We start from the raw sequence: 25,045 nt of genomic DNA on the forward strand, positions 1-25,045 counted from the left end.
GTGGCTTCCAAGAAATTCTGAGGCATAATTAAAGTTGAAAATAAGACTGGATTCTACTTGGGTTTCCCCCTAAATTTAAAAGTGAGCTGTCAATACTAAAATTCTATACTCTAGCTAATTTTGTTACAAAGATCAGCCACATAATCTCAACGTTAGCCTCAAAAGCATACTCGGTCATGGCAGAAAGAACACAAACTATGATGGGATCTGGATTGGAGGCTTGGTTTTGCCATTACATGGTTATGTGACCAGCAGCAAGATCTTTCAGATTTTCAACCTCAGGTTTCACCTCTATTAAAGGAGACCAATACTACGTGTACCCCAAGGAGAACATTGTTGAAAGGACTAAAAGGAAATAATATATGTAAAGTATCTAGCACAGTGTCTGAAAATAGCAGTTTCATTCAATTTTAGGACTTTTCCATTTACTCTCTTTCTTCATCTTTGATTCAGTGTCTTGGTTTTTTGAGCATTTACTGTGTATTGCATGCTGTGCTGAACACTAGTGATACCAAAATGAAGAAGGTTAATATCCTGCCCTGGAAACAGACCAGAACAACAGATTAATTTTCTTAACAGTATAACACCTGCAAACAACAGAAGTGTGTTGTGATTAAGTGACAGAATTGAGGCCTGAGTAATTCTCCCCAGTGAAAGTCAAAGGAACTTTTACAAAGATGATGTCGATTGGTGTGACTTTTTTTTTTTTAGAAGATTGGTGTGACTTTTAAAGGATCTGCAGGAGGTGTGGAAGGACATTTCAGAAGGGAAGAGCATTGGAGAGCAGACTTTGTGAGGGAGCCAGGGGACGGGGAACTGGTTTCAGTTGGTGCTGGAATGTTGAATCCAGGGAATCTGGAGATTTAGTCAGGGGTCCGATCATGGAAATTGTGGTGCTTCGTGCTGAGGTGTTTGGACCCATTACTCTAGTAAAAGTCAAACTCATGCTCACGAGTCTTTTTGGACCAGCTCATGATCCAAAAAAAGTTTCTTTTATAGGTTCACATCCATATAAAAAGCTTGGGCTGAAATATGCCACCTATATCACTAAGACGTTATTGGGTTCAACAGACTATTTTATTTGGTTTATTTGGTTTGTAGCAAACCCATCTCAATGATGGAAGCGTTGCAGCACAAGATCCTTACCTCCCCAGATCTGGCACTTTCAAGATTACTCTTGAGCCAATGGAGAGACAAGGAAGGACTTTGCTTGGGGTTGAGAAGGCGGAGACTAGATGTGATTTATGTTTTAGGAAGATTTTATATAGATCAACTACTCTCCAGTGTGGAATGTAGGTTAGGCAAAGGCCTAGGGGGTGGTAATGCTATAAACTAGGAGACCGATTAAAAGACTGCTGCTGTAAACAAGTGAGAAATGCTGAGGGCCTGAGCAGTGTAGGTAGACAACAGGGCACAGATTCCAGAGATATTTAGAAGGTGGAACATTCTCAACTTGAGGACTGAATGAAGGAATGAAGACAAAGGAAATGTCTATAATATTAGTTTTAAGCTTGGTCAACCGGGTAGCTATAATAGAATACCATAAAACAAGAAGAGGTACAAGTTCATAGAAGGAAATTGAGTTAGTTGGGGTAATGTTGGCTTGAGAGGTTAAACTACAACATTAAGTAAAATAAAAAGTCAGTTTGGGGGACTTCCCTGGCAGTCCAGTGGTTAAGACTCTGGGCTTCCAATGCAGGGGGCGTGGGTTCCGATCCCTGGTTGGGGAACTAAGAGCCCATGTGCCGCATGGCGCAGCCAAAAAATAAAAGTTGGTTTTTGTTTAATCTTTTTTTTACATAAGTGGTATTGTTTTTGTTTGTTTGCTGGTTTTACCATGTTGTGTTAGTTTCAGGTGTACAGCAAAGTGATTCGTACATATATATATTCTTTTTCAGATTCTTTTCCATTATAGGTTATTACAAGATGCTGAGTATAGTTCCCTGTGCTAGTAGGTCCCTGTTGGTTATCTATTTTATATATAGTAGTGTGTATATGTTAATCCCAAACTCCTAATTTATCCCTCCTCCGCCCCTTTCCCCTTTGGTAACCATAAATTTGTTTTCTATGCCTGTGAGTCTGTTTCTGTTTTGTAAATAATTTCATTTGTATCGTTGTTTATAGATTCCACATGATATCGCTTATATGTGGAATCTAAAAAAATGATACAAATGATATTGCTTATATGTAAAAAGTGGTTTTTAAAAAGTATAAAATTGCCAGATTTATCTTAGAAGTTTAGAGAAGAAACATAAAAAGCGGACTCTCCCCATTATGCTCAGCTAGCTCCCCCAAGAAATGTCAGTCTCTGGGCTCACGGGGCTCTGAGCTTTCATCTCGTATCCCCGCTGTTGAGTGGACTGTTTCCCATTCACTTTTCAACAGGAAGGCCATGTCCAGAGCAGTCTTGCCAATAACTTTGTATACCCTCAAAAAGAGAAATATGTACATCCTCTGAGCCTTCAGAAATGAGCGGAGACTGGGAAAAACATCCGTGGGCAAGTAGAATACTTATTCATAAAGAACACATACTCATGAAGAATTTATACTTATTCATCCAGAAGCAGCTCTTTCTTTAGCAGGGTTTTTTCACTTCCCTTGAATTGGGGGCCCACTCAGAGACTAGAGTAAAAGAGGAAACTTCTAAAACTAAAGCAAAGGAGATGATTTCTTACCTGGGCATGACGTACCCCACAAACATTTCCTTCTTCTTCAGGCTGAGCAGGAAATTCTTCCCATTGACTTGAATGGTGGGTAACTGGAAAGGAGACGTATGTCACGTTTGTGAGTTTTTTAAAGATAACAACGGAAAGAATCTTAACATTTAGAATGAATAGAAAACGATCTAATTAGCAGACAGGAAGCTGAGGTCTGATTACTTGATAACCTTAGTTTTCTTATACCCTTTCACATCTTCTATGGCAAAGCCTCTATCAGATTTCCTGGATTTCAGAGCTCTCAACCCCACCTGAACACTTCAGAGCAAATACCATTTATTACAAAAGGGGCTGAGCCCCAGCCTTCATGGCTGGTCTCACAAAGTCGTATAATATTTCCTCCTGGAAGGTAAACTGTATCAAGACATTTAAAAGCAGATTTAAGAAGCTCTTGTCACCTCTAAATATAAAGAGTTTTATCACTCATCAGAAAGATAGTATTTGATTGTAATCTGAATTCCATCTGGCTTCTCATGGCTCACTTCAAATTCCCCAAACTTCAGAGATTATCTTTGGTTTTTGAGATGATGAAGAGGTTTCTATTTTTGCTAAAAATGCTTCCACAATGAAAAAAAGAAAGAAAGAAGAGACCCAGAAAAGAACTGTTACTATCTCAGTTATACAAAATAATCACCAAATATATACTTTAGAATAGGGTGAGCGTGTATCATGGGAAAGTTTATTCTTTAAAGAAGGAGTAAGATATATTGGAGGGAATTCCCATTAGCATGATTGAAAGGATGAGGAATATACAGCTTCCATATATGGTGCTGGCCATTCTACTTTTAGGTTACTCAAGCCATTTAAAGTCTTGGCATCCTAAGCAAGGGCTACAACTTCACAATCTTTTTGGGTTTGCTGGCATAACAACTGAGTCCAGGCTGGGTGCTGCCTGAGCCACTGTACTCTCCTATGCAGTGTTGGAAGAGGGCTGGGGTGCAGCTGTTCTGTCCCCCAGACACCTGAGTCCAGAATATTGCTGAATTTTGCTTCATTTCTGTGCTCTATGGAAAGCTGGAAGCTCCCCAACTCTCTCGGGTTTGGCTTCCTGTTCACATGTTTTCTGGTCTCATGTCATTGCGCATGAAGTAATAGTCCCACATGCGTGCACCAACCACAATGGCAAGATTTGTGTGGCTCGGTGTAAGCTTTCTAATGAGGACATTTTGGACCTTCCAGCAACTCCTTAGGGAAAGCAGTTTGGAACCGGTTATTACTTTCCAAGGTGAAGGGAGCAGAGACAATGCATTTCTGCAACAGGACTAAAGTCACTTTTAGGAGACAATTAAAGGACAACTGCTTAAGAAAAAAACAAACATTTCTTTTAAGCATCTATCTAAACACAGGTATGTGTACAGTATAAAGAAATGCCTCCAATCCATAGTTTTAAAATATCAGTTACTGTTTCAGCATTTCACTAACTATGAATGGTGCTAGTGTTTTCCACCGGGGACTGTTATTTTAATGACATTTCTCTGCAGCAAAATCTGATGAGTTCACAAAGTTTGAGAGCCAGGAAATGCAGCTCAGTTTCTGAACAACTGAGAAAGCCAGGAGAGCTCAGTCCAATCATCTACTTGCTTTCCAGCATGGATTCCTAAGTGCTAAGACAATAACACACTAATACAGAGAGAGAAGCCAAACCAAACTTTTCAAAGCACAGCTCTTAAACCATCAAACTTAACTTCCCGACATATTATCAGCAGGTGAAATTCTGGGGCACACCCACACTTATTTGTGGATGTTAATGTCAAATTAATGGGCACATGTGCCAACATTTTACAGAATTTTAGAGCAGGAAGTGATTTTGGAAGTCTTCCAATCTTCCCTTTTATTTTACGAGCAGAGAAATTGAGACTCATGTGAGTTCACTCCAGACACACACACATATATACATCTGAGTCCTAGGCCGAGTCATTGCTTGCAGAAAATATGATAGGTCTGGCTTAAGAAAAAGGAAGGACAAAATGACCCAAAGCTGGGCCAGTGGTTCCCTGTTCCATTCAAGTTTGTGTGGCCCGTGGGCCGCTCGTTTATTCTTGCTACAGGAGCCGTTCAGGGTCTCAGATTAGATACACTTGACCAAAACTTGAATAAACTCCCAGACAACCCAAGAGTCAAGGAGTGACTCAGATCTTGACTACACTGCAATGCTCAATCAGTGCAAGGTGTTCTGGGGCCACGTTGTGATCAGAGCATAAAATGTAGACAGAGCCCCAAGTACAACTCTCACACTTCGGAATCTGAAAACCTGACCAGCGAGACGAGACCTTCCCCCGTCTAGGCAGCAGTGGAGACCCTCTCGCTAGATGCTACATCGTGTAGTACAGATTTTAAGTGTTGTAAGTGTTCTGGGGAGAGAGATAAATGAAAATTGAGGTGGTCAGCTGATCCCAGAGGGGTGCTTAGAATTTTCATATGTGGAGGGAATAAAGGTAAACTCTTCTAGCAGAAATAAAAGCATGGAGAGGGTCTCGTGGCTCGGACCCCAAGGAAGCCAGGCTGATGGGTGTTCTCCAGCAGCACTTGTCAACCTGAGCAATGGACTTGAGCCCTGGTACTGATTTCCATCATTATCTACTAAACCGTTACTGAAATAAGCACCCCCTGCCAAAACTAGGTATAAATTACTTTAATTATATTTATATAACTATAACTCCACAATGATATAATTACACTTACATCATTGAAAATCCAAAACAGATTGCTAATTAAAGATAAACAAAACCATAAACCAATAGTATTCTGTTGGTTGGAATCAAATTAATTGGTTAAAATTAGTAATATTGGTTTTATTTGCCAAATGATGCTGTTTTGCTGAAACTAAAGAATAAATTTGTTTTAACCAGTGTTCATTAATGAAATTGTAAAAAAAAAAAAAAGAGAGATAAATATTTTAATTAAAATTTTCCATTGCACATTTCGTACTCTATTTATAGTGAATTATTACAAGTTGGCACATTTAAAGGCAGAAAGGATCCAGGCACTCCATCTGCTGGTGTCGAGATTATGGAACTAAAACCCGTGGTGGTTCAGTCATCCTATCGCCTTACTCTCTCTTGGCAAATAAAACTTCATTCAGCACAGCAGGAGTATGTGACTCTCACAAGCGTACGCTTATCAAGCAGGTATAAATACCTGCCTCTGTTCTTTCTTTAATAGCCTATAGCTCTAAATTATTACGCTATTCTCCTGCACATTATCATTTTAATGATGACAAAGCAAAGTCTCCGTTTATAAAATGGATGAAAATCCTGGTCTCATTCCATGCAAATGTCTTTTGATTGCAAATTACTACTGCAAGGGAAGTTGTATCTTTATTACTGGCTTAAAAAAAAATTCAGGGCTTCCCTGGTGGCGCAGTGGTTGAGAGTCTGCCTGCCAATGCAGGGGACACGGGTTCGAGCCCTGGTCTGGGAAGATCCCACATGCTGCGGAGCAACTGGGCCCGTGAGTCGCAACTACTGAGCCTGCGCGTCTGGAGCCTGTGCTCCGCAACAAGAGAGGCCGCGATAGTGAGAGGCCCGCGCACCGCGATGAAGAGTGGCCCCCGCTTGCCGCAACTAGAGAAAGCCCTTGCACAGAAACGAAGACCCAACGCAGCCAAAAATAAGAATAAAAAATAAATAAACAAATAGATAATATCCTTTAAAAAAAAAAAAAAAAAGCCTCCTTGGAGCTTCCCTTAAAAAAAAAAAGAAAAAATTCAGTGCCAGTAATAATGATCACTGGTGTTTCTTGGCCACTTATGCTTCTAAATTTCTTACGTGGATGTTTGCATGTAATCCTCACGTCAACCCTATGGAATAGATAACGATTTTTAATCCTCATTTTTCAGAGGAAGATACTGAGGCATAGAGAAATGAAGTAACTCGGTCAAGGTCAAAATAGCCAATGGATTCTGTAGGCTGGAATTCACGCTGCTCCCAGTAGTAGATTCTGAATAACAGAGAAAGGATGCTGTAGTTTGACGTTAGGCTATAATCCAGCGTGACCACAGCCAGATACTTGTAGCCTCACATTCAAATGTAAACTTTTACTTTGGAAGATCACAGGGTGCCGTGCATGATTATAAACATAAACATTTATATGTCTTCCCGGAACATATATAAAAAGTGGAGATCTGCGTGATGCTTATAATAATTTATAATGTTATCAGAGAATAGAAAAGTTCTTCTAGAACTCACCAACTTCCAGGATGAGAAGCACAGGGGCATGGTCAAAAGCTGACTGGGTTAGGTGTGTCAGATGACAGGGGGTGTCGGAAATGGGCGGAAGAGTTGATCTGCCGGGAACAGAAAGAGACGTGATAAGGGTAAGGGTGGCATGGGAGGAAGAGTCCTGCAGCAGGCGGCCAGCTGCAGGGAGGTCCTACCACAACAATCTCCCTAAGAGTGAAGCTTCCAGAACAGAGCAGAGGACCTGGAACTCTCCACATTTAACCTGAATCACCAGGGCCAGTTCAGAACAAGAAGAGATTCCAGGTCTATTGTATTGAAATAATCTACATCCATTACCTCTGAGAATATTCACTAGTGAAGAGGTAGGGCTCCAAGTGAAATGTCTTAGTATTACACAGGCAAGAGAAATATTTTTTAAATGTAAAGGAAATTTGGAGTTGTGAAATAGTGTGTGTTGTTTTCCTATTCTTCTAGTTTATGTCTTATAGCTTGTATATTCTTATAAGATATAGCTACTATATATCTTTCCTCTTCTAATTTATATATCGTATCTGCACTTATATATAGCATGCATATGTTAAATGTGCTCTTCATGTCAGCAAGATTGCTTCATCAGATACTTAATGCATTAAAATGGGTTTTTCCTCTTATTCAAAGTACCGAAGTTGATTTTAGTCACTTACATATTTCAACTGTCATAAATGCAGAATAGAAACAAATTTAACCACTTGAAAATGCTTACTTTGCTACTCATCAAATAGTAGCTTGCAGTCACTTTAGAAGATTTCATGATTCTGCATGTTTTCCTCTAAAATAGATCTCAGAACCTGAAATTAGACGTCATTCAACTTTTAAACTTGGAACATTTTGTAAACCTTTAAAGAGAAACTCTTCTTTATTGGCCTTACGAAATCCAGTTAGAGAATAATATGAAATGAATCTAATGGAAAGTCTCTCCCTTGATGAAGAGAAAGTCAAATGGAAACTTCTGTAAAAGGATTGAATGACCCACAATACTTCAGAATCTCTTGGAGTGATTTTAAGAATCACCCTCAGTCTGGGGACTTCCCTGGCGGTGCAGGGGTTAAGACTTCGCCTTCCAATGCAGGGGGTGCAGGTTCAATCCCTGGTCAGGGAGCTAAGATCCCACCCACATGCTTCAGGGCCAAAAAACCAAAACATAAAACTGAAGCAATATTGTAACAAATTCAATAAAGACTTTAAAAATGGTCCACATTAAAATAAAAAAAAGAGAGAAACAATCTGGATGAAATTTGAAGAATGCTATTCCTAATGATGTCCTCCTTTGAAGGTGTGAAAGGGCAACACCTGAAAGATAAATCACTGATGAAATGCAACTGATGGCACTTTTGCTTTCTTCCATCATAGGTGCTGACGGCCAGCCATCACCATCTGAGGAAGGTGAATTTGGCAAATGACATGCAGATTCTCCAAGACAGAATAATTGCAGAAAATCTTCAAAGGTACTCATATCAAATATTGGTCTCGATTAATTAAACCAAGGCACTAATTAAACCCGGGTACTCCATGTCACTTGAAGAGTGGAATGTGTCGCAGGTGGGGAATTATCAGAAACTCAGGAGTCAATAGTCCCGCCCCTTCCTGTAGCGTTCTCCTCCTTCTTGGCTGAGAGAGCTGAAAGGCAGAGCCATTTCTTGAAATTCGTCTCCAGGAATGGCAGAAGAAGCATCTGAAGAATCATGTAACTTTATTAACATGTCATGAGATACTCAGGAAGCTCGGGGGAATTAGAGGGGTTGTTAATGGTAGGCCAGCTATATGCAGTCATCCACAGCTTCAGGCATGAAAACTACAGATGTCACCTGTCTTGTTCACAGCTTGACCTCACAGTTTCTTGCCTTGGCCACATACACTGGTGCCAAGAGTGCAGTGGGACCCAGGGCAGGCCATGGAGACCCATCTCAGCAGCACAACCTTGGCTGCGAAAACATCCCTGGGGGTGTTGGTACATACGAGTTTATACCCCACACCATGAGTCTTTGCTCAGATGTCAACTTTGAAAGTTGTTTCCACCCTCATTGAAAACTAACGCCATGGAAACTGTTGAGTTCCTCTTGGTTTTTGCAGCCCTTCAAAATCGTTGCCCTTTGCTTGATTTTCATTCTAAGTCTTGTGTTAGCCCAGGCTGACTTGGAATAAGTCCTTTAATCACCAAAAAGCTCATGAACCTCACACAGAACAAAACAAAACAAAATCTTCAAGTCTGACCTGAATTTCAGGTTTGTCTTTTGAGGGTTGATTTCTGCAGCTTCTCTTTCTAATACTTATAGAATTAAACATTTTGTCCTCATACTACAAATGGCAAGTGAAGAAGGGAAATGGCTGGAAACGTCTGGGAGCTTGGGGTTCATTCCTTGGGGTTCATCATGAGCACTGGCAGTTTTTCTCTAATTCTCAGAGCTTTGTTGGCAGGTGGTCTGGGATCTCACCAGTAAGGTATTGGATGCTGGTTATTCACAAGCTAAATCAACAGTAAGAGAAGACAAGTTGAAGTTTAGGTCTCCTTACTTCGAAACTCCAAACGGGAGAGGAAAATATTCCAAAACAAACTGAAAAAGATATCTGCTTAGGAATAAGTTCAGTAAACAGTAGAACTGTGACTTCTTAAGACTGCTTCACCGTCTTGAGTCAGTTTGCCAAACCTTTTCCTTGTGAACCTCTGGTCCAATGCATCAATTTTTCTGTAAGAAAGAAACAGGTTGCCCTTGGGTATCATGTCATTCAAAAATTAACTATAGAAGAGGCTGGAAACCCTTAATACTGGAGGACACCCTATATCTTCCCAAGAGGTCGCTGAAGACCTGATTTCTCAAAGCATCTGTCTTAGTTTCTCTTGTGCTATGAAGAAGCCACTTTTCTGGGATGACATGTTGTTTATTATCTGGTCACTAATCTTTCATGTCACACTTTTCTCCCTCTAATGAGTCATTTCACCCCTTTAAGTATCAATATTATATCCTTTCGATTCTCAGCCTATCCTTATTATGAGAAAATAGAAATGCGTTTACTTTAATACTGGATGAAATCAGAATCATTTGCCCAAATTTAACACACATGACACTTATTTCCTAAAAATCTGTGGAACCCCTGTTAGGGCTGGCTCCGGTCTGCTTTTTTCTGTCTTTGGACTGGAAAATTCAAATTCAACGTCTGACCAGCTGCCAGTTTCAGAGATCTCTGCCCTTCCTCATCCATCATTTGAGCTGGACTAGATAGCTGGCTGAGCCCCTTCCCACCACTACACCTGTATTCACATAGCCACAGTTTTCCCAGCTGGCAAATTTTGTAGAAAGAAATGGGTCCTTTCTGTGTGTGCTCAGACAGGCAGGTTTAGAAAGTAGGACCATTTTAATGAGTCTTAGGGTTTCAAAATGCTGCCCTGTGCATTTTTTTTTAATAAATTTATTTATTTATTTATCTACTTTTGGCTGTGTTGGGTCTTCGTTTCTGTGCGAGGGCTTTCTCCAGTTGCGGCGAGTGGGGGCCACTCTTCATCGCAGTGCGCGGGCCTCTCACTGTCGCGGCCTCTCTTGTTGCAGAGCACAGCCTCCAGACGCACAGGCTCAGTAGTTGTGGCTCACGGGCTTAGTTGCTCCGCGGCACGTGGGATCCTCCCAGACCAGGGCTCGAACCCGTGTCCCCTGCATTGGCAGGCAGACTCCTAACCACTGCGCCACCAGGGAAGCCCCTGCCCTGTGCATTTTTGATTGCCTCTCTGCTCGTGTCATTGGGGTATAAAGTCCTTTCAGTTAATATTTTTCCAGCTTTAAGAACTGCTTACCTGCAGTTCAGTGAACTTGGCATCACCTCCAAAATACATAATGCAAGAAACAGAACCAGGAGATGTTATACGCAAACCTCAGAAGCTGCCCAAGCGTCTCCTGGCTGTTCGATTGCCAGAAGATTCTCTCTTGTTCCAAGGAGAGATAGGTTGTATTCACGTATAATAAGACACCAAAAGGACAATTAAACTTCACAGCTTGGGGGAGATTTTGAGAGCTCTCATCAAAAATGTTCACACCTGTGGAACAGACCGTTATGTTTTGTGGAGCTTGGTTTTCAGCTTGAAATACACCTGCCAAAATCTGAATGGCCGCTATTGTACCTTCTGGATTCAAAAACCACACTGTCAGACAGGGTTTGGTGCACACAGATGGGATAACTTAGAACAGCGACTATGTTGTTTGTAAGGCAATTAAGACCTTTCCTAGCCCTGTTGTTGCTTTTTGGAGATGGAAAATGTTATAAGCATGCCTTAACTGTGCCTCCCTGGGACTTTATTTATTTTTATTACTTTAATTATTTAAGTTATACTCAATACCTTAATTTGAATTTAAATATTTTTAAAAAATTGTCCGTAGACTGTAATAGTAAGCAACGTCTTTTCAAAGAATCAGTTTCAGATGTGGACCCTAAAAACCACTAACATTATCCTCGTCTGGTATCCAAGGACATGTAACTTGGTGCAGAGTATAAAAAGCTGAATTGGGGCGTGCTAAGAAGCAGACTCTTGTGACCACTCTTAACATTTCTCATCAAAGAAGGCAATTTATTACACAGAATCCCAATGTCTGTTAAAATCATGTATTTGTTGTAAAAAACAATATAATTGCTACCTAATAGGAACTTTTTTTAAAGTTAAAAAAACACACACCCTTAACCCAAGCCCATACATCTTTTCTATATGAAAATTTGCTAGGTGGAATCTTAGAAAATTACTCCTATTTAACTATTTTTGACCTACAAAGGCAGTAATTTTATATGGTACTACCTAATAGTTTACATAGTTGGAACCTTGGAGAACAGACAATTTTATCTGGATTTTTTTTTCACCTACCTTTCTATCAAAACGGTTTATACTCAAAACACCACAGTCACTGCCTTCCTTCACACAGCAATTCGATTTGGTTGCATTCTCATGCCGGTTTTTAAACTAAGGTCTTCTCCTGCATCATCTTTCCATCTGTCTGAAATGAAATACTTTCACATGTGAGTCTTGCAGTCTGAATCTAAGTGATAAAGCAAGTGTTAGTTCATACAAGCATACAAATGTGCACACATGGTATGTACATAGTTAAATGGATCTGTTTAGACAATACCTCCTCCAAGCCAATGAGTTTGTGTTTAAAGAAAACCCAACTCCAGTGGGATGAGAAACATTGTGCCCGTCAGGCGGGCCGTCTTCAACTGGCTGCTCTCCATTCCCAGCTGACTGAGACCCGTCCCAGCAGATGACCCTCTCAGTCTGCTCTGGCTGCCATCAGAATAATGCTTTGTCTCATGTAGCCAAGAAGCAAACTCCAGCAGTGTTGACGGACCAGAGGAAAAGCCTTTGCTCTTGCCCTAATGAAACATTCAGGCAGGAAGTTCAGAAGAAAATAGCAATGCCCGTGGGGATGAGGAATAGGGAATGGGAGGGGGGAAGCAGTTTAATTATGATGAGTGCGGGGGGACGGTCACAAGTGGAGATCAAGAAAAAGAATGGGATGATGTCATTCTTTACTGGGACATTTCACTGAAATGAAATCAGGTCACACACAATGGTCTTGTTCTCTGCCCAGACCCGTGTGTTACAAGGGATTACTTGGTGGTCATGCTTCTTAGGAGGGGTCTAAGGACCCCGCTCACATTAAGATATCCCCCAAGACATCTTGAAGACAGATAAGAGGGGCAGAATCATTTCATCCAGTGCTGAAAAATGGCCCACACTAGGTTCACAACATTTTTTAAGATCACTGAGCCACAGTTTAGGACAGAGTGTTCCGATTCTTACAACACAGTGAATTTTAAGAAGCAGAGTGTAACTACACAACTTGGTGTCAGGCCAAATATCTTAAATTGGTGCCTTTTTGGTAGGGTAATTTTGAAGGGTGTTCTGAAGTTAAGACGGAATCTATTTCTCGGTAGAAAGTTGGCACTTCCTGAAAAGAAATACTGCCTTGTACCACGTTAAGACATTTTTAGGACTGATTAATTCTGCTTACAGAGGAAGCATTTGATCTGTGGCGATCTCAAGTGCCTAGTGCCACTGGTGGCAGATACATTCAATTTTAGATTCCTTCTCTCAATAGTGTCCTGATTTAACCTCATTCATCTGCTTAGATTTCACAAGAGGGCATCACAATTACAAATGAAGGTTAGATTTTCTAAGAAGTTATCCCTGGAATAATTACATGGTAGGGTCAGATCCTGTTATTAAGATTCTGTTGTATTGCATTAATAGGGCTTAAAACAAATAAGTCATTGACTGAGGCCTTTTTTTTTAGGATATTTTTGCCGCATATTTGTAATAGAACTGAAACATTGCAGCCTTTTTACACTGGCATCTGTGGTTTAGAGAATTTGTAAAACTAAATGATCAATTTTGGTAAACCACTGGTCTTCGGGTGCATATATGTATTTAGGGACAAGGTCTTCCTCTCTCTTGTAGAGTATACAAAGATGTAAAAGTAAAATTGGATTACAGTGGGAATTCATATTTGTCTTATGTTTTTGCTCTGATGACTAGAGAATCTTGTGTGGTGAGGGTGTAGGGAATGGTGATGTATATGCCACAAAAGTGTTTTGAAACTGCTGTGGGTTGTGGCTATCAAAATGGAAAGAGGCACATTTTGAAGGAGTCCTAATTTGGGCAGATTCTAACATGAACTGCAGTGATTTCTGCTTCCCTTCTTTTTAAGTGGAAGGTAGTTAGGCTGCAGGACCTTTGAGAAAGAATAATTATTTAAAAATTTAAAAATAACCAAAATATTTCCAAACAAATGGTCGGCGCCATCAGAAGTTCCCAAGTTTTCAGGACAGTGTTGAATTTTCTTCTCTGTTTATTTTCTAGTAGTCTTTGAAAGAAATCTTGAGTCCATTATTGATAGCCAGTTGACAATGGCAGCTAAAATACAAGTGTTTAAGCAAATCCACTATTTACTAAGCAAGTAGATCAGGCATGGCTTCTTACAATGGATTTACCATAAAATTAATTTTTAAATTATTTGCTTTTACAGTTTTACCAAGAAAGTTTGGATGCATTTTCTACATTAAAATGTATTTGGTTGTTATGTGAAGTAAGAATGCTCCAGCAGGTTAAATCCATCCTACAATATTCATAGGAGTCTGGTCTGGCCAGACATGATAATACTCAGCAATGGACAGTGGTCATGAGAGAATGAGCAGCCTTTCAGCACGTCAGTGCTGTGCCGCACGGGATATAGATACTCAGAATACCTCTCCCAATGATAAGTATATCAAAATATAACTAGTCGCAAAATTCTGCTGTCCAAAGAACCCTGCATTGAGAGTTGATTCTAATTACAGGTATTTTGTTTACTATGTACTTTTCTACACAATTAGCATATACTCATCCCCCTTCCCTCACTGGGCTGTTGTAAATAGAAGATAAAGGATGTAAAAGTACCTTTGGAGGGAGCAGGTGTTTAGAGCCGCTCAAACACAACCTATTGTTATTATAATATTAAAAGGCTAAGGTATTGCGTGGTAATCATTAGTTCCCATCAGACTGTGCTATTCCCAGCACCTTATTTCTCCCTCATTATTCTTTTAGTTTTATATCTCTGCCAGTAAACTAATCCCAATGTGTATTTTTGATAGCTGGCAAAAATTCAAAAATGCTTGGCACAGATGGAAGGCTGTAGAATCACTTGGATTATAACTATGTAGTCAGTGCATTTTTTAAGAAAAGCTTCAAAATGAAATACCTTTACTGGTTGAAGCATTAAAAATAAGAGTGAAAAAAAATAGCTCCTACTGTGTTATACGCTTGTAGTTGTTGGAATTCAGGTTAATGATTGATTCCAAGTAATCTTTATGATTAGGAAAAAGATGTGTACGATCAACTCACCGGGGAGAGGAGCTATTGCTTTCAAGATCTTGTTGATTGGCTCCTGTTGGCACTCAAATGGATCAAGAAATTGCCATCACCTGCATATCCCCCAGACAGAGGCCAGAGAGAAAAAATGACATCCTTCTGCCCTCTGTCAGTTCTTGTCACAAGACTGCCTTTCTCTTACGGAAATATTCAATTGTCTAGTTGTTTTTTCCACCCCTAAGCATCGATTTGTAGAGGAATTTCTTTCAAATGTCAGATACAGTAGCAGCTTCGTAGTTTGTAAGGGCTGAAACGTCGCTTCTGGATGAAAGGAGAGGAATGTAATTTACATTTCTGGTTTGGAAGTCCATCTTAGTGTAAAGAACTTTCTCTCTAGCTATGGAAATATTAAGACAGAGTTTGTGTGGTATGACTGGTGTATGTATGCATGAATAACTGTTCCAGTGACAACCAACTCCTATATGTGACAGACAATAATTCGGACTATCGAAACATTGATTTTTTTTTTTCTTCCGGGCTCCTGTTGAGACAGCAAGACCATGCATCATCTACCTGGTAATCACTAGGCTGAGCTATTGGCCTTCATGGGTGTCTGAAAATGTACACAGTGATGTGTGTTAGAGTCACGTGAAAAGAGCCTTTGGGAGAAGTTCGAGTGTTATCACCAGCAAAGGTGATCTTCTCTTCTTAAAATAGAAAACTCTCTTTTTCTAATTTATAGTGGTGCAAGAGAGAAGTGTAGAGTAATGGTCAGAAGCACAGATTTGGGAGCCAGACTGTTGGGTCTGAATCTCTGCTATGCCGTTGGTTAACTGTGTAGCTTAATTTCTTTGTGTCTCAGTGTCCTTATCTGAAAACTGGGGGCCAGTAATAATACTGACTTTGTTTCGCTGTTTAGAGAATTAGATGACTCCATATGCATAAAGGGCTTAGAACAATGCCTCACACTCAGTGAAGTGCTTTGTGCAAGTTAACTATTACTATTATTTGTGAAAATTTTTTAAATCCAGAAATGCACAAAGTAGATAAGTTCCCATAACGTTAGTCTGCTCATAGCTCCATACACTTAAATACACACCATACACACCACACACACACACACACACACGCACACAGGCACTATATAGAAACCAGTCACGGGTCACAGTGCCCACCTTGTGGAAATTGGTGCTGGTCAGAAGTAGCACATGTACATATTATTTGCCTTACAAATAATACCAAAAATGATACCTTACGCTTACACACCTAAAATCTACATTGGTTCACTTGTAACAGTTGTTGAGAAAGTCAAATGACACGGTGAATGGGAAAGTGCTTTGGGAGTATATTATCAGCATCCATATGGAAAACTTGTTTTAAACCAGTGTTTAATTTTTTAATTTCTGATTTCCCTTTAGACTTGCTTAGCCTTAGCCTCAGCTTTTTCCCCCAGCCAACCATGATTTGGCATATATGAACAAATAAAAACTAATTATTACTAAAATCCCATACAAAGATTCTCCATTTGGAGGCTCTAATGATTCAGTGGGCTGGGATTCTGATCCTCAAATAGGCTGGATACTTCTTCTTTGGTGTAGACCCTGCCTCAGTGCGGCTCCACAGAGCTGGACGCAGAGATCCACAGAAGTGTAAGATGGATTTGCCTCAGGAAAACTTTCTCAATCCTCTGTTTGTAAATTATATAGTTGATGATTTTTTTTATAACTGTCACTATTTAAATGATGATGGAATTTCAAAGCTTCAGGTTGACAACTGTACTGTATCCTGCTCTTCTGTTTGTGCCATTAATAAGATTCCCTTGTTGAAAGGAGAGAAAAAAAAAATCCTTAGAGAATGATGAAGAGCGGTTTCCTCAATATTTGGGGGAGTTTTCACACAATGGAGAGCACTCATTCTGCCTGTATTTTATACTTCTGAAAAAAAATTTTTATATAAAATTCAAAATTCTAACTGCATATTGAATGTTGCTGCAGGATCTTAAAATAATAAACTTGACATTTGGTTTTTCCACTTCTCCTTCTCCACCATTAAGTATATAGGGGTGCCAAGAGTGGGCAAGTCCCCGCAACACCGAAGAAGGAGTAGAAAAGTGCTTTGTGAGCGAGTATTATTCATGCCATCTTCATCATCTCCCAAGTGAAAATTAAAGGTGATCATTATCGTGGCATCAACAGCAGTGCAGTGTCTGCCCATGGTGTGCAGAACCAAGTCCGAACCTTTTTAAGGCCCCCCAAGGACCACTGGTGTGAGGGAAGAAATGTCCATGGAGATAGTCCACCATTTCCGACCTTGTGGGCATAGCTTTTTGATCCTCTTGGTGCCTTTCAGTAAAGTGTGGAAAAGAGCATTTAGCTCATAACGTTATTGTGAGGGACTCAGAGAGAAGGTGTGTGGAAAGCACCAACCCCAGGACCACGCAGATAGCATGAATCTGAGAAGCCTGGGGACTTCATACTTTAATTACGGTTCATATTATTGAAATTTTGTTTGTACTGTACTGTCATTTACCTGTCTCTGCCTCACATTGGAGTGTGTGCTTTTTGAGACTGGAATACTATCGTCTTTCCATTTCTTATGCATTTAGCACAGCACTTTGCATACAGTTGAGTGTATAATAAATGCTCATTTTTTAATATAAAAAACAAAGTTGCAAACTTCTGGTTATATTGAGCTTTGTGAATTACCCAAAAGAGGCAGCCGTGCTTTGGCCTGGGCCAGTTCCTAGCAGTAAATTTTAAAATTCATTTATCAAGTTTTCTTCTATTTGCTTAAGTATTTGAATATTTAAAAGGCTCCTATGCAAGTAGACCCAGAATTAAATATCGAGGAGGAGCCTGTGACCTAAATCTGTCTGTAGAGTTTAGTGAGAGATACCAGGCACATACAGAGTTGTTATGAAAGGCAGGGACCCCGTGGAATAATGAATGAATAATCCCCAAAGCTCTTCGCCACACATCAATGTCTTTTAAAAGTAGCTTGTTACAAGGGATCACTCTGAAGGACCATAACCCTTTGGACACAGGAACACTGCAGAGACAGCTGCAAGCCTCATGGTCCAGCCATTCATGGCCGAAAAATAACAAGATGGAGACAGCAGAAAAACCACATTGGTGGTCAGATGCCTGAAACAAGGTGATTTTATGTGAACAAAGCCCCGTGACTCCCATGAGGCAAAAAGGCAGAGCCACGACACCACGTGGTGTTTGATCAGCAGCAGTCGCTGGGCCAGGGGACGGCCCACCCATGCACTAATTATAGTCAAGTCTTCCTGTCCAACTGCCCTCATTTCAGCCATATTCCTAAAAAGAGACAGAAAGGATTCCAGCAAACACTAACATTTGAGAAACAAATAGTAAAACACACTCTTAATAAGTTTTCTAAGAGGGGGTTCTAAAATGTATTTTTGTTGTTGTCTATAAAGATATTGAAAGGGTGACAGTATAAGGGGAAGTTTCAGGAGGCCTGGACTTTGTCCCAGCTGCATATCTAACTGGCTGTGTGACCTTGGGCAAGGCACTTAATCTTTCTGGGCCTCTGTTTCCTCATCTGTGATATGATACAGGTGTTCACTTCCAGTTCTAAGATCACATGACCAGATTCTACAAGATTATGCCTTTACTGTATCCTACCAAGGATTGATCACTACTCAGATGAGAATTGTACCTCTCATCTGAGGTTTGTCAGGAAAATGGTGCAATAAGAATACAGGATGAAAACATAAGTGACTTTGACTTTTTTCCTTTACTCAGGCTGACCCTAGATTTTCTCAAGCACTGAGGTGGAACGTTCGTTGATATGGTTGTTTGTAAATACAGGCAGATCCCTGGTTACAAAGAGACAATGGTAAATAAAGATGATCATTTATAAACCAGCCTACCAGTGGTTCGGTCTATATTATACTATTATCCAGTAACATTATTACTGATGCCATATTTTTTACAGATCTATTAAAAGACAAATGCCTTAGCAGGCCTGCTTAGAAATCTAAGCAAGAAGTTTAAAATTTTGGTAGGAAAAAGGCGTTTCATGTGACAGGCTGTAATACTAGAAATCCATCTTCCCATCTATGCTTACCATCCCCTAACTGCTTCCCCAGCCCTTGCAAAAAGAGTAAAGATTCCTCCTTCTCTTGTGAACCAACGCTGATGAAATATTCAGGCCTGAAATTCTAATGATACATAAATTTCAGAACCAGGAAGTAAAGGATTTAGGAGAGATGAAAAGGCTTGAGGGAGGGAAAGAAATGGGGTTTCACCATGAGGCACTTAAAAGGTAGGTCGATGGATGGGACAAAATGAACATAAGGACCATTGATGGAAGAAGCCTAGTGAGAGAGCTGAGGATATGAGAGCCTGGGGGCTTTAAACAGTAAGTACTGGGGTAAATTAATTGTAAGGCATGAATAGAAAATAAGAGAAGAAAATATTTAGTGAATAAGAAGGCTGTGGACAACAAAGAGGGAATAGAAAAGAATTTCTCTATATTTTCATTCTACGCTTTCATTGTCTACTTCTGCTTCCACGCCTTCTCATCACCACATATTCCAGTCATCTTGACACTTGGTAAGAGGATAGTGGAGGAGTTGATGAATACTCCAAGTGGATGTGCAGAAGGAAGGAGAAAAATATATGCAGAAATTGATCAAGGAAAATTATTTATTTGAAATTTATGTAATAGGCTTACATTTGTGTATTTCTGTTATGGTATTCATCACATTGTATTTATCATGCTTTTGATTAGTTGAGCTTTTTGGATCTGTGGGTTTACATTTTTTAACACATTTGGAAATTTTTCAAATATTTCTTCATGTACAAAGGTCCCCCTCTTTGTACCATAGTCCAGAAAAGTGTCTCTAGTGGGACATACTTCACTTGTGTCCCTTCTCTCACAGATCACAGCCTATTGTCCAGTGTCTGAGATGGTTGCTTCATATACTTTGTTTTCTGGCTGTTTACAGCAGAAGGATTAGTGTGATACCAGTTGCTCCATCTTACCTGGAAATAGGAGTCCCACCATATTTGTATTCAAACTTTGTTTTTTGTTTTTCTTCTTTTCTCCTTACTAGTCAATAAGACCTTTCAAGGCAGTAAGAGGGTCTCCTTCAATGCCTAACATGGAGTTAGCACATAGCAGGCGCAGTAAATACTATTGAATGAAAGAATGAATGGCTATTGTTAAACTGATCCACAATATTTAGGGTCTCTGTATTTAGTTGAGACATTGATGTAAACATATAAGTGCTTCTGTAACATGTGCTTTTTTAAACAATAGAGAAAAATCTATCAAACTGAGTTCATATAGGCTAGAGATCAATGCTAGGGTAAACTAGTCTTACATTAAGATTACTTAAGGTTCCTTATAGCTGTGACACGCCGGTATCCAGAAATAGGAATCACACGTTTTCAGATACCTATAGGACACTCATGACAAGTTATTCTAGAATTAAAATTAGTGGTGGCTATTTTTAACATTCATGAAGTTGGCAAATGCAGTTATGCACCTTCAGGGATTTCTGCCTCTAAGTATATACCAGGATTATAAATATCCAGACTATAGTTGAATTTACCTTAGTCTCTGATGGCCATGGACTCTGATGGCTTTTCATTCACATAGCAAGATACATTGAGTTGGTCTTTCAGATGTCTATCTAGCTTTCTTTCTGTGATCAAAAAGTAGACTTATAAATGAAGAATTACGGTCAACTGCACAAATTGGGCAGAAAAGAAGTCCTGCATTTTCTTGTTAAAGATTTCTCTCTGAAACCTTAATACAACACCTGTACAAGCGGTTGTATATAAGAAATACCTGTATCTGGAAGAATATAGGATTTGTGGAAGTCTTTTAAAAATCTATGATGCTTAAAATCTCTGGACATGGGAAATTTCCTATAATTAGAATACTTTTACCTAACTATTTAAAGGGTCCCTAAAATTCAGAATTATTCCAGTCCTAAACACACACACACACACACACACACCACACACACACTCATGTGTACAAACCACATTACTGATCAATTATTCCTACTTTATAGATCAGCTCAGGGTTCATACAGTATTGCTATTATCAAAACCACAGCCTTTTAATACTTAATCACATTTGATGCACGAGATTCTTAAAATTTCCTTTTGTTTCTTTTTGACTATATCTCTGGTTCCCTTCAATGACAGGCAGCAGCTTTGTAGGCCCAGGAACTCAGCTGTGAATACGACGTTGGTTCATTCTTCCAGTTACCTTCGGCAACTCACCTTTTCATCTTGATGCTTTGATTACACAACCTAGCAGATGGAAATAATAATTTGATCTCCACATGAGTGTGAAGGAGCCCTGAAATTCTAATATAAGATAACAAAAGCTGGTTCATTGTTGAGGGAAATTTTTTCAAAATAATGATCGTACTTGTTTAAAGCCTGAGTGAGATGACGTTTACAGAGCAGTGATTTACGTTTGTGGTTCCAGGACTGTTCAGAACTGAAGGTTTTCTTTCAGTTTGTTTTTCTCCAACATTCCCTCCCCCCTTGATTTACATTCCCCAGTTAAGAATTTAAAGTGAACCTTTGCCAAAGCCTCAGGTTCCACCTGGTTTGGGGTTGAAACCACATAAAGCCACTGAATTTTGCATAGTTTCCATTTGAAATGATGTATCAGCTTAGTTTCTATTTCCCTGTGAGCCAGGCTTACAGGAAACTTGGCCAGGCTTTCGATGAACCTGCTCTGAGTTTTGATTTTATATCAGACCCTAAAATGAGGCCACTCACCTAGTTCCGTCTTCCAAAAAGCTCTTATTATAATGTCCCCAGAGTGTGTCCTAGCAGCTGAGGCACAGTTATACCTTGTTTTAGTAGAAGGTGAGGGAGAATGTCTCAGCTACTTGGAACCCATTCTAACTGGGAAACGAGTCAGACTCCATAACAGGCTCTTACTGTCAGGCATAACACTTTAGGGAAAGAATTTCTTTTGAAGTCTCAGCAAAAGGGTTTTCAAATAAATAGCTCAGTGAGACCTGGTTAATTCACTTTTTCTTTTGTTCCTTCCTTCCTTCCTTCACTTATGCATCATTTAATTCTCGGTGAGTTAAGTATTGAGAGCCTGACATTTGTGGATCTTACATTTTAGTGGCAGAAGACAGAAAATAAAACAAAACATAATACATAGGTCAAATATATGTAGTATATTAGAAAGTAGTGAGTACTATGAAATAAAAGAGAAGTCGAGCAAAAATTGGAAATCAGTGTAGGTTGCAATGTTAAGGAGGGTTCACAAGGAAAGTGTCATTGAGATGTAAGATTGGAACAAGACTTGAAAATAGTGAGGAAGTAGCAACCGGATATCTTGAGGAAGAGAATTCCAGACAGAGAGAAGAGCTACAGCAAAGTCCCAAGATCCGTACACATTAGAGGAACCACAGTGAGACCATGGTGATGGAAATAGAGTGAGGAAATGGAAGAGTGGTAGAAAATGAGGTCAAATCAGTCACAATAGATCAGCACCTCACCTGTGAACCATGAGAAGGCTTTTGGCTATTTCCCTGGATGAAAGGGAAGCCATTGCAGGATTTTGTACAAAAGGATAGTATATTCTCATTTCTATTTTAAAAGCCTCTCTCTATCTGTCATGTTGAAGTAGACTACAGATGGCAAAGGTAAGGAGAGACTGATTACAAGGCTATTGAAAGAGAGAAGAGTGCTTCCGATTTGGTGATAGCAGTGGAAGTAGTAAAAAGTAGTCAGATGCTAGCTATCTTGGAAGCCAGAGTTAACAGTATTGCCTGACTTACTGAATGTGGTATTGGGAGGGGTGGGGAAGAAAAGAATCAAGGATGCTTCAAAAGTTTTAGCCAAAGCCACTGAAAGGATAGAGTTGTCATTAATTGAAATCAGAAAGGCTACAGTTGGAAGAGTTCTGGGGAGGAAGATCAGGAGTTCAGTTTTGGAAATCAAGTTCAAAGTGTCTGTTAGACCTCCAAGTGGAGGTATCATTGAGTCAGCAGGTGGTTGGGTTTATGAGTCTGTATTTGGGATTAGAGGTTTGCATTTGGAAGTCATTAACGTCATATCAACAAAGATGTGAGTACAGACAGAGGAAAGAAGAAAAGACTAGCCTCTGCCTCTGTGGTACTCCAACATTAAGAGGTCAAAGAGAAGAGGACAGATTAACAGAAGATAATGAGGAGGAACCCAGTGAAATGGGAAAAGAAAAAGGGTAGAGGAGTTGCTGGCTTCCTAGAAACTGAATGAAGACCGTGTTTCAGGGAGGAGAGTGAATAACTATGTATGGCAGGTCCAGCGTGATGAGGACTGAGAACTGATGGTTGGGTTGATCTCCTTGGCAGTCACTGGGAACAAGTCTGAGAGCAACTCTGGTGAAGTAGAGGGAGAGAAAGCCTGACTGTAGTAGGCGTAAGAGAGAACGGGAGAAGCAAAACTAAGCCAGAAATATGGCAACGCTCCCAAGGACTTTGCTGCAAGTGGAGCAAAGGAATGTGGGGCAGCAGTTGATGAGAGACAAGAAGGTTTTTTAAAAGATGGAAGAAATAACAGCATGTTTCTATGCTTATGGGAAAGATGTAAGTTGGGGAGGAAGAATGATGATCTGAACAAAAGAAGGTAACATTGCTGGCGCTAAGATTTTTTGAAGAGGAGAGAAGAAGTAGAAGCTAGTACGCAGGTGTAGAACTGGCTTCAGACAGTGAGAGCACAGATAATTCATTGACTCGAATAGATGAGAAAGCAGGATATTGGGGTGCAGAGGCTGGTAGGTGAGCAGACTCGGGGACTGGGGTGGGGGGAAGCCTGTGGAAGTTCTCTTCCAGTTGCTCCCATTTCTTGAGTGAAGTTCGAACCGAGGTGATCTGCTCGAGTGAAGGAGGAGGAGTGCTGAGGGTGTGAGGAGAGAGGAGGTGACTGGAAGGGCATCTCAGAGAATGGAAGAGCACCTGGACGAGGGAGAGCAAGGGTCGTTGCCTGGCTGCACTTGGGACTGTTCAGGGCGACACCTTTTTTTTCTAGGCACGTTTATTTGCACAGGTACAAATGAGGAGCAGGCAGGGAGTTGGATTTCACTAGGGTTTTGGTGCGCCAAGCAAGGATGGTGAAGTGATGGAGAAGGAAGTGGGTGGAGAGTATTTGCAAAGACTCATTATAATGACTGTGTAAAATGACCTTGACCTAGTTAGGAGGGGGGTGAGGATGTCAAGGGAGGAAGGGCTGGTCAAAGAGTGGTCAGATCAAAGGACTGAAAAGCCCCTCCGGGTCGAGAATTGCTGGGGTTGGCATCATGGAAAGACAAGACACGTCCGAGGGCAGGAGGCATGAAACTGAGACGACAGGAAGGTGACAGTACTAGCCCAGTACTGCTAAGGGCTGGGGATTGACTAGATCGGCCCCGGGAGTAGCTAGGGTAAGAGGAGAGGTGGTCCAGAAAGGCAGAGGCTATGGAGCTGGTAAGCTCACATCACGAACTTTGAAATTTCCAAGAATTCAGACAGTGTCATAACGGGGAGGGTGAGAGTGAAGCAGAAGCTAAAATCACTTGGAAATGAGGAGGAATGTCCTGGGGTCAATCTATGGAAGTAGTAGGCTATGTAATCTAATAACACAAGCTGAAATTTTTCATATGATGAGAAATAAGAAAGCACACAAATTTAAGGAGGAAGAGGGAGAGAGAGGTGCAGGCAAGCTGGCCGGTGAGCTGGCAGACTTTAAGAAAGGTTTTAACATAACAGTCAGAAGATACACCCAAATTTGCATTCAGTTTTCCAGAATTATATTATTCAAAGACAGCGTAGTTACCCATGAACCTGGATAAATCATTACATTTCATAAAAAGTGACATTTTGCCACAATGAATTTTTTCCCTTTCCCCTGCCAGAAACCATCAAGATGCCCCATAACTTGCTGCTTCTTGATTTACAGTGAAATAAACAAGAAAGTCCTTAGAAAGGTGCCAAACAATAGAAGCACGGAAGAAGGAATCCAATTTAAGCATAGATGGTCTAGGCTTGCTTTCTGGCAATAATAAACCAAGTATCTTTGCTGGGAGAAAGAGCTGAAATCTCTGAAGGGCGCTGAATAGTGCTTTATATGTATAGCGTTGGCTTTATTACCCCTTTTTATGGTTTTGCATCTTCTCCCTACTTTAACAAAAGATCATTCAGATGTGAATTTATTTTGATGACATCTATACGATTTTATGCCAGTAAAAGTAATAGTATTTATCCTGGTGATGGCTCAGGGGAGATGATCAAATTTTTATATTTTCATCAT

At 40.2% G+C, this 25,045-nt stretch overlaps 1 protein-coding gene across 5 annotated transcripts in view; it reads left to right on the forward strand.

Annotated features, from left to right (window-relative positions):
• SULF1 (sulfatase 1) overlaps positions 1–25,045 on the forward strand; it is a 161,645-nt gene that overhangs the window by 25,885 nt on the left and 110,715 nt on the right. For all 5 annotated transcript variants that reach the window (XM_082433478.1, XM_082433480.1, XM_082433479.1 and 2 more), the window contains exon 2: positions 8,288–8,382. The gene's annotated coding sequence lies outside the window, so the exon portion shown is untranslated. The remainder of the gene's footprint in view (positions 1–8,287; positions 8,383–25,045) is intronic.

Source organism: Balaenoptera physalus (genome assembly GCF_965194825.1).
Source record: "Balaenoptera physalus genome assembly, chromosome: 17".
Taxonomy (NCBI): Eukaryota; Metazoa; Chordata; class Mammalia; order Artiodactyla; family Balaenopteridae; genus Balaenoptera; species Balaenoptera physalus.